The following is a 19,671-nucleotide window of genomic DNA, read 5'->3' as shown; positions in this document are numbered from 1 at the left end:
ATTAGTAAATGTTAATACGGTCCGTTTGGATTTATACGAATATTCGAGTTTATCTATGGTCTTTTTGTGGTCGTAGCCACACTTTCATCGGTAGTTCAATAATATAAAAGTTGAATGGTAAGAAACTCGAAAATATTGGTGATATTTTCATAAAGACTGAATATGTACGTCCAGCATTGTTTACGCTTTCATCCGTTTTCGTAACGAAACGTATAAAATCGCAAAGCATCAACTATAAAATACTGCTATGCAAATAAGTGCATTTTAATATGAACATTTTTCGGAAAACTGTGGAAAATTGGACCTCAGGGAGGAGTGTGTGTTTAATATGGTTGAGTTATGAAATGTTATACATGCTGTTAATATGACAGCCAGCGGTAGATCTTTGAAAATTTGACGAGGAAGTGAATTAACACTGCTAATATGGTCTCAAGTTAATTCTGAATTCTGGAAAATGTAGTTTTAATTCCGGAATATTTAATGATCTCCAGTTGATTTTAATTCGTGGAAATGTAATTTTACTTCAGAGACACACTGATTCCGTGACGGAATTTGAATTATGGAAATGTTTCTTGCTTGCATGAATATATATCTCAGTGTCTGTGTCGCTGCAATTGCATTATTCCATTCATTTCTTTTCCCTTATTTCTGCTTTGAGATTGATGGAAAATGACACGTGACATGCATCCGGGGGCACATCGAACAAATACAATTGAAACGAAATTCCAATGTTTTAACGGTCGCAAAGACCTTCTTCGTTCATTCGTGTTCGTTAGTGGCACAAGTTCTGCATTACATTGGAAAGGTAAATATCCTTACTCAAGACTTGTTATTCCCCAGATTATTTGTGTAAAGGAAAAATAGATACGAAAAGAAAATAAAGGGAACATTTACAACAATGATTGATTTCGCCAGCAAAGAAAAATATCTCAATTTCCAAATTCCCAACATCCCTGAAATCTGCATCCTTTAGTCGTTTCTAAATATAAATGCGATAAATGTGGTGCATGCACTTGCCATTGTGTTTCATTGTTATTTTTGCATTGCATAAAAGTTGTTCTATAATAGATATTCACCTGGGACAATCTAATTCAAATTCTGTGAACAGTTTTAGTAAAATTCAAAAGTTTTTAGCATTTTTCACAAACACAAAAAAAGAAACCGTAAGACATAAAACAGTTGTATGATGTATGTTTGATGCTGGATACGCTGAGATGCAACGTGTAGTGTACGAGAAGGAATTTTTCTTATTTATTTTTACTTTCTTTTCTGTTTCGTGTGCATGTAACATTATGTACGATACATATTTTCCAGAAGATTTTGAATAAATTTTGTTGTGATATTATGGAAAAAATTCTTTTTGGCTTAAAAGTTTATTGTTTTTTATTTGCTCGGTTGTTAGGTGGATGTGATGGAGTGTAGACAACGTAAAACGAAAAAGGAGAACAGAAAAAAAAAACTTCCAATCTAGTTAGTTTGCGGATTATATCTCAGTCGAACGATATAAAAGTATAGAAGTTTTGAGTTTACTTTTTGATGGATGCTTGTAGTTCATTTACTTCATGCAAGTTTTGTTGAGTGAAGAATTTTCTTCTGTGAATATCATACTCTTAGGAGAAGGAATAGGATTTTTTTCATCTTTATATTATTCAACTAAACAGGCACGTCTGATGCAATAAAAAGTTGACTAATTTATTGCAATATGTGATGGTGTAGAATAGAGAAAGAAAATTACTATTTACCATAGCCACCACACTCGGAGAAGCACCACCAGCCACTACACTCGGCGAAGTTTTGAGTTACTATCATTTTTTTATCAGAATAAATATGAACAAAATTAATCTTGTGTAATAGCGAAAAGTTAACCAAACGATTTTGAGTCCACCTATTAGTAAGAACTTAGGAAACTTCAAACTTAGTGGTTATAAAACTTTGAAAAGTTTTACATAAATCTTCTTTACTTTGGGTAGACTTACTCAGGAGATTGCACTTTCTAAAATAATTCATTGATTGATTTATTTCTGTAATTTGTTGGATTCAAAGTACTTTTGCCAAGTATTCTCTCCATTCTTTTTGTAATAATTTCTACGAATTGTTCAAAGTTTGCGGTTACTTAATGCACATTTCTTGTATTGTGTAAATAATGTGAACCCATTAATTGGAGATTTCCACTCTTAATTGCTACACCTGAGTTTCTAAATCTCTTAAGATGACGTGCAAACAATGATAAGACATTTTCTTAAGACCAGATTGTTCTCCTACACAATATACGTGCACAGCACATAACACACACGATATATATATATAATTCCAATGTATGTAATGCCACACCGTATTTTTTTTTCTTCGTTCCTCTCTTACCCGGTATAATATGTTACTACAAAGTATGAAAAAAGCTCGTAAATTAAATTTTAAGTTGACGTAATAAGAAAATAAATCATCATGAGTATGACAGGTTTATACTGATAGATATAATGTTGGGATTTACAAAGGATTCTTTTGAAGGAAGAACGCAAAAAAACATTACACAAGCCGTCAAAATATATGTTCAAACTCTTATTTTATTTGTAAAGATAAGTAAACCGTATGTTTCCTATTAGTAACTCGAAAACGGTTCCTTTGAAAAAGAATAAAAAAAAAACATTTCATTAAAAAAAATAAAAATTAGACAGAATCGGAAATCGGAAGTGAACGTGAATGTCAAGAGCGAGTCACTCCCACGACATGTTTCAAAGGTTCATTTCAACAACATCTCCCAGAAGTTTCACCAGTTCATAGCTGTGTACCTAAATCCAAACGTTTATTCAACTGAAAATGTTTTGTTTTGATATGTTGAGTATTGACGTCTCAGCCAATTATTTTGTGTTTCTTTGCTACGAAATCGAACATGAAGTGAATTTAACCGAGTCCGAGGGGTCGTCGACTACTCAAAGTGGTGTGACATCATTCGCCCATTTGCTTGAAGCTTTTACTGGCTATTTATAGACACTTCCTTTTTTGTATGACATGTTCTCGTGAAAACGAGGGAACTTACATAAAAGAAAGTATTTCATACAAACGGCACCGCATTAAATTTGTCGAATTTCAATTGATATTGATCCACAAAGAACTCTTGATAATGCCATTTTTATCAGAAATTGTGGCACCACCGTGCAATTCAACAGCAAATGCACATTTTTTATCTGAAAATTTTCAATGAAGCCATACCCTTCTAATATATATGTTCACTGCTACAACAGGGAAGTGCGGGAAATTATTAAAAAAAGCTTATTTTCTAATAGGTTTGTTCCAAGTAACTGTAAACACGAACTTTGACAACCCGAACAACGACAATTTCATCCACAGCAACGTCGCTTACGTGATATTTCATACAAATCGAGCAACGTCGCCTACGCGATTTACACAGAGATATTATTGAGGTTATGGTTATATGGATGAAATTTGACAATTCATATGGCCTTGGAACAAACCTATATTTTCGTAAAATTATTGTAATTTACACGATTAACTATAATGCAGAGTGACATGAATTTTCATAGCTTTCTATTTAGAGTTAGGCTGAAATTGTTTAAACAAACGCTACGAAGAGCAGGTCACCGTATATGGACTTTAGGATGTTTTCGTCCTATCAACGATAATTATTGATTAATTCCGTAGAATTTATAATTTTATCAAAGTTCTTCAGATTGTTAGTTCTTGACAAGATATTTCTAGTGAGCATTCATGATGTGAGCTATATCAAATAAAACTGTTAGATTTTCTTCCACATTTGTTTTCAGTTTGACGGATTTTGACGTTACCTTTCCATAGTGCCCATAGGAAGTTCATGAAATTGAAATCCTAGATTATATGTTACTTAATTTTGTGTATTTTCCACCAACTTTAATGATTTTCCAGATTTTTTACTTTTGTTGTTTTCCGATCTCCTTAAGTTTTAATATTGTATATCGCGCGACTTTGTTAATGGGATGATGAGGCCTTCATTACAATATACGGTTTGATTGGACTTGGACCAGGCCTTTCGAATGCCCCCCTATATGTAGAGATTCGACTGCTTTTCGATGAAATTTGAGGAAAATTGGGTAAAATTTAGTGGTTTTATCGCTTTTTAGATTTTTATTATTATTTACAAATTCTTTAAACTTCATCCTATGTCCTACATCTCGTCGAGATCTTTCAAGCCCCTATTTAAGAAATTGGACCACTCTTAGATGAAAAGTGAGGAAATTTATATCAATTTTAGCGTTTTTAGCGCTTTTTGACAGATATTTCTTTTTACTTGATTTCTAATTTCCTTATTTCATCCTATTTCCTAGATCTCGTCAAGACTTTTCCAACGAACCATCTTTTGTTAAAGTCGGACAACATTTAGATGAAGTTTGAGGAGATTTTTGATCAATTTTATCAATTTTTGTAGCACTTACTGTAGCGCTATAGCGCAACAAAACTAGTCAAATTTTATCCTATTTCCTAGTACTCGATTAGAACTAGGAAATAGGATGAAATTTGACATTGGTAGGTTTCGTGATGGTTTCGCAAATTTCCTCCAAACTATCCATTTTCCAGACAAATCCTAATGAAAGATAATGGCTGAAAATGATTGTCCCATAGTCTACGAATCTTAGAGCTTTACTTAATAATAAAATGTCGTCGAATTGCCAAACAAATAGGTATGACAAATAAACCACTTGTTAATAAATACAATATGTGAACACCGACCGGCCATGTCACCTTAAAGTATAGCTACATTTATGATACAAGTAATGAAGTTAAGATCTAGATCACCTTACTGAAAATGCTTTAAACGAATGGAAGAATGGACTTGGTTAGCATTCTTGTCTCTGAATAATGAAAATTTATTAATAAGCTGAATTCTCGCTTAGAGAATGACATTTACGATAGGTCCCCAGATTCGAAGTTGTTAGTGAAAGTACTTTATATCGAAACAATCATAGTAACTAATTAAGTCACTCACTAGACTAAAAAACACTGTGAATTTGACACAAAATTAATGTAAACCAGTTGTATGAACACTAACCGACACGTTTGGCAAATTACATTGTGTAATGATAATTTATCAAGCGAAACAGAAAAAAATGAAAATATAAAAAACTTCTGTGTGAAACATATTGCTTAAATTTTGAGATTGCGGTTTAAAAGCTTAAACTTTTTTCTTGATGGTGTTGGAGTATTTTGAACGCGTGGTTTTTATATTTTGTTTTCCTCGTTCAATGTGCTTTATTTTTTATTTTTTATTATCTTTGCTCTTACATTAGGTACACGTTCGTTATGCTCAAATGGTCCTTGATATTTCTATGGCATTAAATAGGAAACATTAATTTACGTGCCACCATAAGCATGAAAGTATGTGGCTTATTATTATAAGTTAATGATTATTAAAAACATAAAAAAAACAGAACCATCAATTATCAAGTATATGATGCTAACATAATAATATGCAAAATACGAACGGAACTTATGCTGGAGACAAACACGACAAAGCGATTCCAAAAATCGTTAAACTTTGTTATAGGTACCGACTTTAGATTTTATTGGGTAGTTAGTTCTTTCCCATATAATAAGCCAGAAACACTCTAGTGTAACAGATAATGCATGTATTATTAAGGGTGTGCGATGGTTCGGGGATCGGGACGGAAGTGGTCTACAAAAAATCCTTACCATCCACGAGTTAGAGAGCAGAGTTAAAGTAACCCAGGCGGTTTATTTTACTCTGCCGTGATCCCCAGATGTCAAAAAATGATTTTATTTTTTTTTATTCATTAACAACTTGCGCAAATTCACTGAAGCCAAATTTGCGCGTACTGGTAAATTCTTATATTTCAACCTCTACAAAAATATGCGCTGCGAAATATTTTTTCTTTCCTAATTAGCGTTTTTCTACTAATTAGAGTCCAATTAAACAGACAAGGTTTAAATTGGAAAAATTTTGCCGAACATTATGTTGATGTGTTGTCAAAGTTCGCCGACACGCCGACTATAAAAAATTGAGCAAATTTTAAACTTGAAAATTCTATAATTGACATAGAAAATTACTCGACTAATACTCACACGGGCTTATACAAAAAAGAAAAGTTTTTGAAAAACGTCTGTGAAATGTGTGTGGTGTGACTGTTTGTTTGTCCCAAAATTGAGGCAAAATTCCTCAACGGAGAAAATCATTTCTATTTTGGAAACGTGTGTATTTTATCGAATGAATTATTTATCGAACATTACTACATCTCCTATAGGAATCATGCTGTGATTATACGAAATGTATGTTAAATTTAATGAAGTAGAAGATTTTGTATTAATCGCTTGCAAATACTTTAAGCGAAGAAGTAGCAGATTCGTTGAATAATTAGCGTGATATGTTCTTTTGTTGTGAAAGGTCAAAATGGCACGATTATCTTTTATTTCTAAAAAACAGTACAACCTAATTAGCCAGAGCCAATCTAAATTTACCGATTCAATTGAATTTATGAAAGTAGCTGTCAGCTAGTCAGACGTCAGCAGGTAATAAAATTCACGTATCAACGTATGCTATGCTTGCATATAGTACTTTAATTTTGAAAATAGACTGAGAACAATAATTTTAATTTCGCTTATTGACTTTCTGAAATTGTATAAATTCTAGCTTCGTATTATCCCATTTGAAAATGTCGACTCGAACATACATTTTTCAGCAAAAGACTGTTTTAAATTGCGTTGTGCAGCAAATCAAACATGATAGAAAAGTAACCTGAGGAAGAAGTAAAATTTATCTTTTCATTTCGAAAACTAAATATTGAATTAAAACGAGTAAATAAAATGTTTTTGCGGTCTGATTTCGTCGAATTCAAATGCAATTTGTATTGGAAAAGTTGAGGGTTTTTAACTGACAAACATACATTTTTCCATTTCATTTCACAATACTAGCGATGAGTAATCTGAAATTTAGTAATTTGTTTCTTCGGTTTGTTTATTTTACTTTCAAACGATTTATAGTCTAATATTTATTTAGATTGAAGAGTAGTTGGATTTTACGAAACGACGGTACATGCAAGTCAAATTTAGATGTGTGCAAGTATACGTCTATATTCAATTCGATTGTAAAATTCGTTTTCTAACAGTCGGAAATTTTCTAAGTGATTCGTCATCAACTGCAAACTGGACATTTTTGAAATATAAAATAGTTGTAATGGGGTGCTTTAGATTTAAAATAGTTTGAATGTAGTTTTGCGATAGTTTACGTATATTCTGAAATAGTTTTTGGTCCGGTTAGCTTGTTGGTTGGTGAGGATTAGAACAAATACCGTCGTTCAGAGATTAAACATTCCCATATTTTAATCTCACTCGTACACACAACGTACATAAAGAAAATGTATATCTGCAGATTATAACTTTAAATGAATTGTAATGCCAGAAGATCCATTTGCGCTGTACCGAAGATGTTTTCGGTGAATGAGTTTAATATATAGGGTGTTTGTTTGCACGAATACAAATTCAGGATTAGCCAGAGGGTCAATTTCGAATGATTTTCCGTAAGCTGTGCGGTGAGCAGTTTCCAAATAATATTCTTGATTTAGGCTTCAGAAATTAGACTTGAGTAAATTAAATATTTACACCATCAATATTGTTATACTGTTCATCACTTGCTCGAAGTGGATGTTGTTGAGCCGTTCTACTAAAATGGTTCTTCAATTGAGTGTCCATTTTTTTTAAATACTACATTTTATGGTAGCATCACATTTTATTATATTAAGCTCAAAATAACGCTCTTTAATCCGATAATATATTGACGCATTTAACAACGATGAAGCGTTTAAAAATCATCGAAAATAAATAATTCGTCGACTAACGAAAATAATCTGCTATAGCTCAAAACCATATTTGATAAGCCATCGAACGGCAGATTCATTATTTTGGAGAAAAATGCTTGCGATAAAACGAAAATTCCTTTGTAAAATTACATTAGGAATGGTAACGTAAGTTATTTGAATCGCTCATCAACCCAATTTAACCACCAAAAAAATAACTGACAAGCGTAATAATTTAACATGACTTTCTACTTAGAAATTTATTCCGCCCGAAATTTAATGGATAAATTAAGAGATTTCTGACATTTCTTATTATTGATTAGAATTTAAATGAAAAGTATAAAATAGCTGATGAGCAGATAGACGAATTTCGGAGATACTTTCATTAATATGGGCATTTATATTCTGTATAACTATAACAAAGGACACAATTTATAATTTCTCGAATTGGATGGATTTAATTTTAGAACATTTTTTCGATTGTTATAGCTAACATTATACGGTGATGATTTTTGGATTTATTGTAATAGGTATATATTTAGAAAATTGTTTGTGCTTCGGGTTTGAAACAATGACAAAATTTCAGGTAACTAAAATGTCATTTCTGATTTAATGGGACATCAACTTTCATATAAATCATTAAAAATACGTAAACATTTATCCGTAGACCCGTGAAGAAAGTACGCACAGTATTAGAAGTAAAAAATTCGTCTTTCGGGATACAAAAAAAAATAAATGTTCGTATACGTGTTAAAGATATAAAGATAAAGATAAAAGAAGGTTTTTGGTTTCATCACTCCTCACGTAATTATATTTTTGAATTTAATTAATTTAAAAAATATCTTTTCTTCAGATTCTTCGATAAGCCACACCTTATGTAGCCGAACAACAAATAGTGACATTATTTCTTACTAAATTAAGCTACTAATTGTGGATTGAAGTTTCGACAAATTCGACGTAAAACATTGTTCTAAGCAAAAAATTGTTCTTCGGTATGTATGTAAGAAGGCAAAGATTTTAAAAAATAGCAATTTTCCTAACAAGTGCTTTAATGGAAATTTTGAGCAAAAATGTGTGAAAATTGGTACCCGAGCCGCAGGCGAGTGCTCATCGAGTGCGCAAAATTCCAGTTAAGTTACTGTGATGAATATAAGTATACAAAAGGTGATCTGTAGCAACAACTATATGTTTAGCTACGTTTTCGATCAACACAATATCTGAGAACTTTGTAAAATCAAAAATATTGGTCTGCCAATTCGTAATTTTCTTAACTGTACGTTTTTAGACGAGCTTTATAAAAACATTGGTGTATTTTGGAGGCATGCCGTCGAACAATTTGTTGCTAAAAATAATGTTTTACGTCGATTAAAAACAACTTGTCAAAACTTCAATCTCCCATTCCAATAAGTTTGTTTTGCATCCGATATCACTGAACAAAGTGGTCTTTAGATATAATAGGGCTATTCCCTTCATTTTATTTATGCTGGATATACGAGCGTGTCAAGTATATTTGAATATATCTCGTATATCCAGTATAATCGTATTAGCTTGACAAGTGCCACCTGGAAGAAAATGATATTTTTTACGCGACGAATTTTGATCAAAAAAAATGCCAGCGTGTAGCGCGAGATCTCAGGAGTCCGGCAAGGTAATTAGTTTTTTAATCAGATCAATATCTGCTGAGCGATAAGACTTTGGAAATACTTTGTGTTAAATGTGCAAAAAAGATTTTTTCCAAAGTCTTATCGCCCAGCAGATATTGGTCTGATTAAAAAACTAATTACCTTGCCGGACTCCTAAGATCTCGCGCTACACGCTGGCATTTTGTTTGATCAAAATACGTCGCGTAAAAAATATAATTCTCTTCCAGGTGGCAGTTGTCAAATTAATACGATTATACTCGATATACGAGATATATTCAAATGTACGCTCGTATGACCAGTATAAATAAAATGAAGGGAATAGCCCTAATGCATTTTCTACTCATTTAGTGAAGATTAGTGATCTTAATATTCAGGTTGTTCGTCACAATGAACTTTATTAAAAATACATCCAACAAATAGACGAACAATTTCTTTTGAATAATTGAGAGGTAAAGATGGCAACTGCATCTTTTATCTCATTTTTTTCTTCGTATTGTTGTCCACAGCTGTTGTCTGAACGCCTGGAGTGTATTCACAGGTGCAGGTGGTAGATTTTTTTTTGTTTAGTGTTACAAGCGTCTTTATAGCACACGGTATAGAAGGGAAGATCTAATAGTCGAAAATAGAAAATATTTCATCTTAACGAGATTATGGTGATTTACGTAGGTAAGTAAAAAACTAAAAACATAAAGGATGTTGCGAACGTCTCAAGCAACAATTATTTATTTATTCCAGTCGTACAAAGGACGATCAATTTATGCTTCGAATCAACGCACTTCAAGCAAAAGTGGTACTCTAAATAGGGTACTGAAACTTGACAGTGCTCCATACAAAATTTTACACTGTAAAAAGAGTGGTGATAAAATTTCATACAAAATAGTACTCTAGTTGGCAGCTGGCATTAATAGCACTTTTGCTTGAAGTGCGTTGTTCGAATTCATGTTAGCTACCACGGTTCATAAAATAAAACTGAAGTGTAAGGAGTGTTTGGAGGTGGTGAACAGAATTTTTCTTTAATTTGTTGATCTGTTTCAATTTATTTTTTCATTTGATATTCGTATTGAAAAACTCATAATGATATCATGTCGACTGTAATTAAAGTCAAGAACGTTCAGCGCTAAATTCATGAATTTGCGCAAATTTATTTCACGCCTTGTGAACAAACAATCAAAGCAGAAACGACACGCTAACACTGTGTATTTGGTGCATTGACACATGTTACATTGCTACATAGCTGATGTCAACGTTGCGAAGACACCACTTCAAGCTTGTAATATTTTATGGAGTGTCTATAGACCAACTGCTAAAAATGAACAGTATAAGAAAACCCCAGTAAAAGGATTTACTCTACGAAACTACAATAATACTAAACAAATTAAGAACTCAACACTTACACCCCAATACCAATGTGGAGCACAACCCCTAGATATTATATAAAAAATTCACTCAAAAAAAAGGTTTTAAGAAAACAAATCTCATGAGAAAATATAAAACTTCACTAATGGATGGTTATGGTGTTTCACATATTTCTATCCATGATTACATTGTACGTACATAGAAGTCATATGTGCAGAATAAAAACAAACAAAGTTTTCTGGAAAATTCGAGTCAGAAAAATCATAACAAAACCAAAGTTTGAAGAATAGAGAATAAGTTTGTAGAATAGGGGAACGGATGTTAAATTTGGACTGCGGCAAATAGTATACACATGAAGCATATTTACCTATTATTCATGCTGTAGAACCGAATAGCAAATTGATTTGTTTTACAAAAAAAGATGAGTGCACAATTGCGAAGTATTACGGGTGTGGGCTTAATGAATAAAGCTCGAACACAAACAGAGCTTTTAAAACAGTTTTTAAGTTTGTGAAAACAAACAACACGAAAACGGTGAATGGAAAATGTTGATGAGGAGGAATTAATGAATTCATTGTTACGAAGTTGGTGAAAGAGTTTAGCGCTCTGTTATGTTTATAAGCGTGCAACTATGATGCAGTTATTTTGAGGTCTTTTTAAAAATCAACAATGGCTTTATTATAACTTAATTGGTGCAATTTAATGTAACCACAATCATCAACATCATTCCGGTTTTTTTTTTAAATAAACTAATTGGATTTTATTAAAAGTCCCTCTGCAACATCATTTCCACAATCCCAAATAGCCAAACTGTTAAAAACCAATTTACCGTCGTGACCACAAACAACAAAGCACCCAACTGAATTAAAAGACGAAAAAAAAAATCAAACAAAACTCCACAATTTTACAACGACCAACTCTTGTTGCTGCTGCTACTTTTGGCCGAGGTAGCTAAAACCAACATTTTGTCAGCAATAAAGTTTTGCTTTGTCCGCATTTTACAAATTACAAAAAGATATTCACAAATTCACAAAAAGCGACATTGAAAAATTGAGTTTTCCTTTTGGTGTATGTTGTTGTATAGAGTCAATCGTATAATTCACTTCACCGAAAACATTGTATATTATAGTACACATCCATAATTGGAAGAGGGAAGAAATTCAAGCACGTCGACCATACCAGGCAATTGCTTTTCCATCGATCAACAGAACGTTTTAAACGAACAGACGTAGAATCGTCCGACAGCAAACGAATTACTATTGCGGTCTTTCGTTATATATTATACATTCAAGTGTGACTTATACACACCGCTAGGAGAATTAATTCAATTCCAAAAGAAAACATTGAAGACACAATTTAACCCCTTTCTGCTTGCAACAGTTTATACAGCACTGGGAGAAAATAGCTTTGCTTCAGTCCTTTACCGAATAGTCGCCCACATCAAGTGTTGCTTAACATTAATTTAACTCCGCACACACAACTTAATCCGAAATGAAAACTCTTAAAACATATGTGGCGATTTCTCTAAATCTAACGAGCTCTGCGGCTATAAAAGATCGCACCCCCTTTATTTTAATAAGGCATAATGTAAGTTCAACATTAAAGCGTATACAATATTTCTATGTAACAGCACCATTTATGCATACATACAGTATAATATACACAGCCTTTTTGGGACCCTTCTCTTTGCCTTGCCTGCTCCGGTTTGTTGCATAGATGAGTTAAATAGATTCAACTGAAAATCCATAAAAAAGGATAAACATAACAACAGCTTACATAATGTATAAAATGGAAATCTGCAGGATTTTCTTTTATCCCCATAGTTCCTCAAATGTTTTGCATATCCTCGATGTAATGTCGGCTTCGTAAATGTTTGGTTTTAAATATAGACTGAATTGTAAATAGAAACCGATTCTTTGGGGATAACAATATATTGCAATGGTTATATGGTAATATAATGAAGTTTCGACTGTTGTAACAGGACAAAATATTTTACATCAAAGCGAAACATATCCTTTATTCATTAACAGTAAAAATTGTTTTCGTCGTCTTGATGAGATTTATGTAGCGAATTGAACAGATGAATGGAAAATATTTCATATTCCTTCCTTAACAGAAAATCTAATTTCGGTTTTAGCTCGTACTCGTACTCATTCCCTAATGAACTGAAAGAGACATTTCAAGGAATGAAGTGTCTTATCTAGTCTAGATCATACTCTCAAGTGAAAATTTATAAACTTTTTCTCTGTCTTGCTTGTATCAACTGTGATAAAATCTTAAATATCGACTGCATGTATGTACTCATTTGATAAAAGAATTTTAATAAAAATCTAAAAATGTTCATGCATGCACTTAACTCACATAGACTGTGTAAGATTTCAGTGTTGCGACGTTTAAGAAAGTACGTGAATAAATTTATTTTTTTTTGTTTACATCGTCGGTTAACGCAAACGAGTGACTGTAAAGTCTGCGGATTAGAATTTTTAAAATGCTAAGCTAATTTTCTACATTTTCTTGACGTTTCTGTGAAAATATCGGTCGGATGCAGAAATAATACAATGATATCGTTAAGAAAATGTTCAGTGAACACGTGCCTGATACAATAAAAAAAAATTGATTAAATGTAATTGAATATCGAAAGTAGTGAAGACGCACGTGATATCCAAGCTTTCTCATGGATGTAATTAAATCAGAATAAACGGATAAAATTCTGAACATGTTCCATAAGTGTTCAATAGCTGGAGACAGAAAAATAAAAATTTGAGAAGAATAAGTACGATTCCGGTAAATGAAGCAAATGAACACCAGATCTGTGTTTCAAGATCGGAATCGCTCGTTCATCCAACGATGGAGTTTATTGTAGCAAACCAATGTTGACTACATTTTTATCTGTTATCGACGACAGCAACAAACTCGGGGCTAGTGTTTCCATTTATAGCAAAGCGTAGGTTAATGAAATAATGAAGTAATAGATTTTGCATCGTTAGGTAAAATGTAAAACAAAGTAATAGAATTAAAAATTAGATTTGCACAAGCTGCTTATAAGAGAACTTCAACAAGTGATACAAAATACACGTTGAACGAAAGAACCCTGTCACGTCTAATGAATATTATGTCAAATGTAAAAATTATAAATATTAAATACCAGCCACCCTTCTCTCATGAACTACACCTGGCACTCATTGTTAGCAAACCAATGTAATACGTCTACCGCAGTAAGTACTTACTTAATTAGTACTTTTCATCTGCGCATGGGTAAATTTTCTAGTATCCACTTGAGCGGCATGACTTTGACTAAATTATGCACAGTTTAGGTGTCTGAAACATATGTTGGCAAAAGGTAATATGTTCTCTGATGTTCAAGTTGGCGTTCAACGCATTTTTGAAGATTTTAAAATCTTTCAACATCACACAACTTGGAAAACTTGGAAAACTTTTTTTTTCCTTTTGACAAAACTAGCAAGAAGCTTGACACTCTTTCCACATCAAATGCATTAAATGGATCACAGTCTCGAGATTTGTGTACATCAAAATTAACAACGACAGAGCTTAGATTTTGATGACAACCGAAATTGAATTTTCAAGAATTCAATAACGCAACAAATTTTGGAAGAGATTATAACTAAAGTTTACAGTATCTGCATTTATAATAAACGAAATGAATTTGGTAGGATATAATATATACTTAGTGACGCATAGCGTATACGTGATTATAGAAATTTTCAATTAGACATATTTACCCAATAACCAAAATTACTACAGCAAAATGTAATTGAAATTTCGGAATCATACATTTTCAACTTACCTGTTTGTACTAGCAAACAGCTTCCATATATGGAATTATTTTACGTTGAGTGTTTTGTTGGATGTGCATTATATTCAGCATGAAATTCATAGAGACGAAATGGCGAGAAAATAGTAGGAGGTAAATATAATGTATGATGCGGGAACGGGGGAACGGGTACAGTTGCAGAACTTTGAGCGTAGTCCCATTGGGTCTTGAATTATATTCGGGAATAGAAAACGTGCGAATGTGTATTTAGTTAAATCTACTTTGCACATTGAACATACAAAGGAACAATTAGTGTGCTGTTTTATGTGCTTCGCTCACATGAAATACTGCAGTTTTGGAATATATTGACGCATTCGTGCATAAATTTTAGCTGAACAAACTTTTTTTTTATATAAATAATATTTACCTCACTTCAAATTCCGCAATAACTCATCCGTTGCTGTCGCTGAAACGATTTTCCATTATGCAACTGGCTCATGATTACAATTTGCTTATGTTTAAGGGGTTGCATTATTTTGTTAGACGTACAACATCTTCGTTTTTAGTGCCAACATTAAATGCACTTTCTCAGGTAACCTGAGTTATGTTGTTAAAATTGTACATTATCATTTCGGTGATTAAGGATTATGGGGGTCAAATTTCTGCCAGGGTCATAAATATTTCGATAAAGTTTTCAATATGAAAAAAAATTGCCTAATTTGTTCAGCGATGTTTCAGTTTCACGAGCTTTTATAGAAAAATACCAGCCCATGTATTCTTTGGGTGACGATTAGGATCAGCGCCACCATGCTCTTAACTCTAAGGTTAAACTGCTACAAAATTTCCAACAGTTAACAGAAACAGATAACGAAACTAAAGCAAGGCTACCTCTGAAAATACTGCACGGAAAATTCGTGGATTTCGATAAAGGCTGTGGAACTTATAATATAGCTGCAAGACTTATAAAAATATAGCTACTGAACGCATATTCTATTAATGTTGGTAATTTACGTGCAATATGAGTTATACAACTATATTATGGATCACACAGCTACATTATGCACCGACAACACATGTTATAGCTAGGATTTGCATATTGTGGCTGTGTACTCTATATCATAGCTGTGTAACGCATATTTGACGTATGAAAAATATAGCTATGGGCTGCATATCAGAAAATGTATGGGACCATGCATTCAAGTCATCCGTGCTGAATGCTGATGTTCAATGTTAATAGATAAAGAAAAATCGCACCAAAAAACTGTTCTAAAATAGCTTAGCTGATTATAATGAGGTTTCATCATCAGGTTAATGGTACCGCCTTCAATAGTTAGAATCCGTAGAAACACAGATGAATGAAAATATCAGAAATTTCACTACATTAGAAACGAATTAAGTAATTAGACAAGTATTGCTCCTAAAAATCAAAATCGTCATTTCACAGAAAATAATTGAATTGGCGATTCTTCACGCAGTTTCAATTCACTTTCTTTCAGAACCTAAAACCATTCTCCAAGTGACAACTGACAAAATGCTAAATATAAAAACTGCACACTTGAATTAGGTTGTGTGCCGCATAATATAGCTGCAGAATTTATATTGTGGTAGCAACGCTTCGAAATAAGAACGTGTTAAAGCACAAGCAAAGTTAGCACAACAGCAGCATAGGTGACGGTCGGATTCTCGGGTTAAGCATCAATCGGCGCGGTTAGTACTTAGATGGGTGACCGCAAAATTCATCAAAGTTTTGAAAAAAAAAAATTATTTTTCGTGATAGATTTGAAATGCGGCTCACAGCTATAATATAAGTTACACAGCTATTTTAACTACAGTCTTCGCAATATGCATTCCACAGCTATATGCCAAAAAATGGGGGTGCTAAGTCCACTTATAGATCTCACACGTATATTGGGATTTTCCGTGTGTAACATGAAGAGGATCCGCATCGTCTACGCATTGTTCAAAATTATCTTGTCATCTGTTACCGTCAGCATCGACAAAAATAATCTAAAATTTCTGGCTTATAAAATCTTATATGAAAATGTGTGGTAAAACAAACCCAAAACCACTTACAATGGAGGTGTGACGCAAGTCCTGTTATCCACTTACAAAAGAATTGGTGTAGGTGACGCTTACAGATTCGATACGCAAAAAGATATGCATAACAAATGGCAGCTGATGAGGAAAGCACGCGAAAGTTTGATCAACAAAAATCTAACCCGAAAAATTTTAGAAAGAAAATTATAACAAAAAATTTGCGTCAACAAGTGACGAAAATAAAAAATTTAACGAAATTCGATGATTTGACGAAATTTAAAAATTTAACGAAAATTCAAAATTTGACGAAAATCGAAAATTTGACGAAAATCGAAAATTTGACGAAAATAGAAAATTTGTCGAAAATCAAAAATTTATCGCCCTTAAAACGCTCATAGCTCCAAGATAAGTGACTTTTAAGGGAAAACATGAATACATGAAAACATTAATACGAGGTTTCTATCTGCCATATTTTCCGAATTATGGCTGACATAGCTCGAACTTAAGACGCTCATAGCTCCCAAATAAGTGACTTTTTAGGAAAATCATGAAACACGTGTCGACTAGAATGTGAAACTCTATAAATTTGTCTTGTAAACGAACTTTCTATCTGCCACATTTTCTGAGTTGGGTCCTATAGTGCAATAGTTTAAAACGCTCATAGCTCCGAAATTATAAGCTTTTATGAAAATTCCTTCAAATTAGTTTCTTAGAATTGCGTCCTTGACATACCATGAAAATTTCAGCCAAATCCATCGGTAAATTCAAAAGTTTCGTTGTAAGAAAGTGACAAAGGTTGGTAAAATTCATCAATTTCAAAATGTATGGAAATCAATTTCTTCATACAAATTTTCAAGTTTTGAAATTTAATATATCGGCCAAATCTTAACCTTATGAGGCGTTTAACTCGTATGGACGCCTAGATTACGAATAAAATAAGTAGGGGTAGTAGGAGCGGAGGGGGAAAAGTCAAAAAAGTTGTGTATATATCAGTCCTATGGAAAAAAATAGTTCGTCATATTTTTCAGTGTGAACGGACTTGCGTCACGGCCCTTCACTAACGTAGGGCCATGATGAAGTAAAAGACTTTGTTCTACTGAAAATATACCGAGTAAAAGAATTGATAATTGTACAGATGGTATGCTTACCGTCTGTGATAGGTAATACAAGCGACAATACCGGTATTCATATTTGAAAGTGTCATTCGGTATTCGAGTATTTGATATTGCGGTATTTCAAACGATTTCTTATGCTTTGCTACGGATTTTTACTGGCGAAATGTATTATTCGTTTACAGCTTTTTTGCTGGGAAAATTTTATAAAATGTAGCAAAAAGACGACTAGAATTAATTGCTTTTAGGAACGAGCAAAACTGTTTGTAGAAAAGCTACCACACTTTTCCTCTAAAGCACAAACAGTAAATCTTATTCTTAGTTCGTTTTCAGTCAGTATTAGGGCAGGTATAGATATGTGTAAGCTGAAGCGTATAAGCAGCTTTTATTTTAATTGTTTGCGTCTATCATTTAAGTGGATGGTATTTAAGGTTTAGTTAACAAACACAAATAATTAATACTCCTTCTCTGTGTGGTAGATGGTATATAATAATAAATAGTTCATTGTTTGTTCAAACCATTAGCAATCAAACTCGGAATTTGTCGAAACCTTATAAATACACTTTAAATCCACAAAACATCCAGAATCATTGTTTATATTAATAGATGCAGTGTTCGATAATACCACACAGATAACCCCTTGCAAAATATACAACTCTATACTAATGCTAAAATCGGTGAGTTCTGTACGTAGTACATACAATGTACACTACATATAGCACATATGATTTACTATTTGTTTAGATTATTATGTGCAGAAGGCGGAACACAATGCATATGATATGATAAAATATGGTTTACATCATATTTTATTGTATGTGTATGCAAATGCATATAAATATATGCATACATGTGTGTGTGTTAGAGGGGCTTATAATTTTATTATTGCAATCATCTGTGCTTTCAAGCTGTACATTTCAATCGGATTGAATACATAACGATAATTAAGCAGCTTATACGTATACATGTTGCTTCGACATAATACAGAGATTATTCTGGAGAAACTATGATATGCTAAAATAGCACCTGAAAATGGATATTGATGGGATTATGTCAATGTGGATTGAGGCTAAAGGACGAGATAGTACGAGATATAGATGTCTTATAAAGTGCTCCATTCACAACGTCTCATCACGGAGACAGTGCTATTTGCTTTTATCCGTATATAATTATTCTATAAATAGAACGTCTAAGAAATTACAACATCAGGTTTGTTCGAGTAACCTGTTCGTTAGTCAGGCGTGTTTCACAAACTTTTCCTAATCCAAACAATAATTTGATACACGATGAAACATATCAGTTTTTGCCACAAAATTCTGTCTGCTAGCTGAATAACGTTGTTCAGGCTGCTATGCATTAGAAGCCAAATTAGGGAATATAATGATACAACTCAGCAGAACATTTCCCTCTCATATATCCACAGTACATTCGTTTTGTTATGATATCACTCGTCTTGTTTTAATTAAATACCTTGCATAGTTTGTTAGTTTGTTTCGAAAATAGTTGGTGAAAAAAAAACGTTGCATAGAAGAAATTATAAAACAGCGAAGCTTTGCCATGCTGACGAGTATTTACAACAGAAATATGCAGCGATAGAAAATTTCATTTCACTCTTTATGCTTGTCGACACCAAAATTTCGCTTTTTTAATCGTTTTAATACCAGGACATCGGACGTTGATGAGTTTTTATTATTTTGTTTTTAATTGAAAGTGCATACAGTAACGCCTTGACAAAGTTTAAATTTGTTCTATTATTTTTTGTCACGACAGCAACCACGGGGGGGTTTTATATGGATGTTAAACATTGTCGATTGACTTTTGAGGCTCTTCGAGTGGTAGAATTTGAAAAATATGAAAGTAGAAGTGGAAGAAGGAACGGGGACTCAGAGGAATTTATTAAAGTATGTCATTACTTCTGGGAGAGTTCACTTCCGTTTTCCAATCAATGAGTTGAA

The sequence above is a fragment of the Bradysia coprophila genome, chromosome IV (assembly GCF_014529535.1).
Source record: "Bradysia coprophila strain Holo2 chromosome IV, BU_Bcop_v1, whole genome shotgun sequence".
NCBI lineage: Eukaryota > Metazoa > Arthropoda > Insecta > Diptera > Sciaridae > Bradysia > Bradysia coprophila.
The sequence above is the reverse complement of the archived record's forward strand: the minus strand, read 5'-3'. Positions refer to the sequence as shown.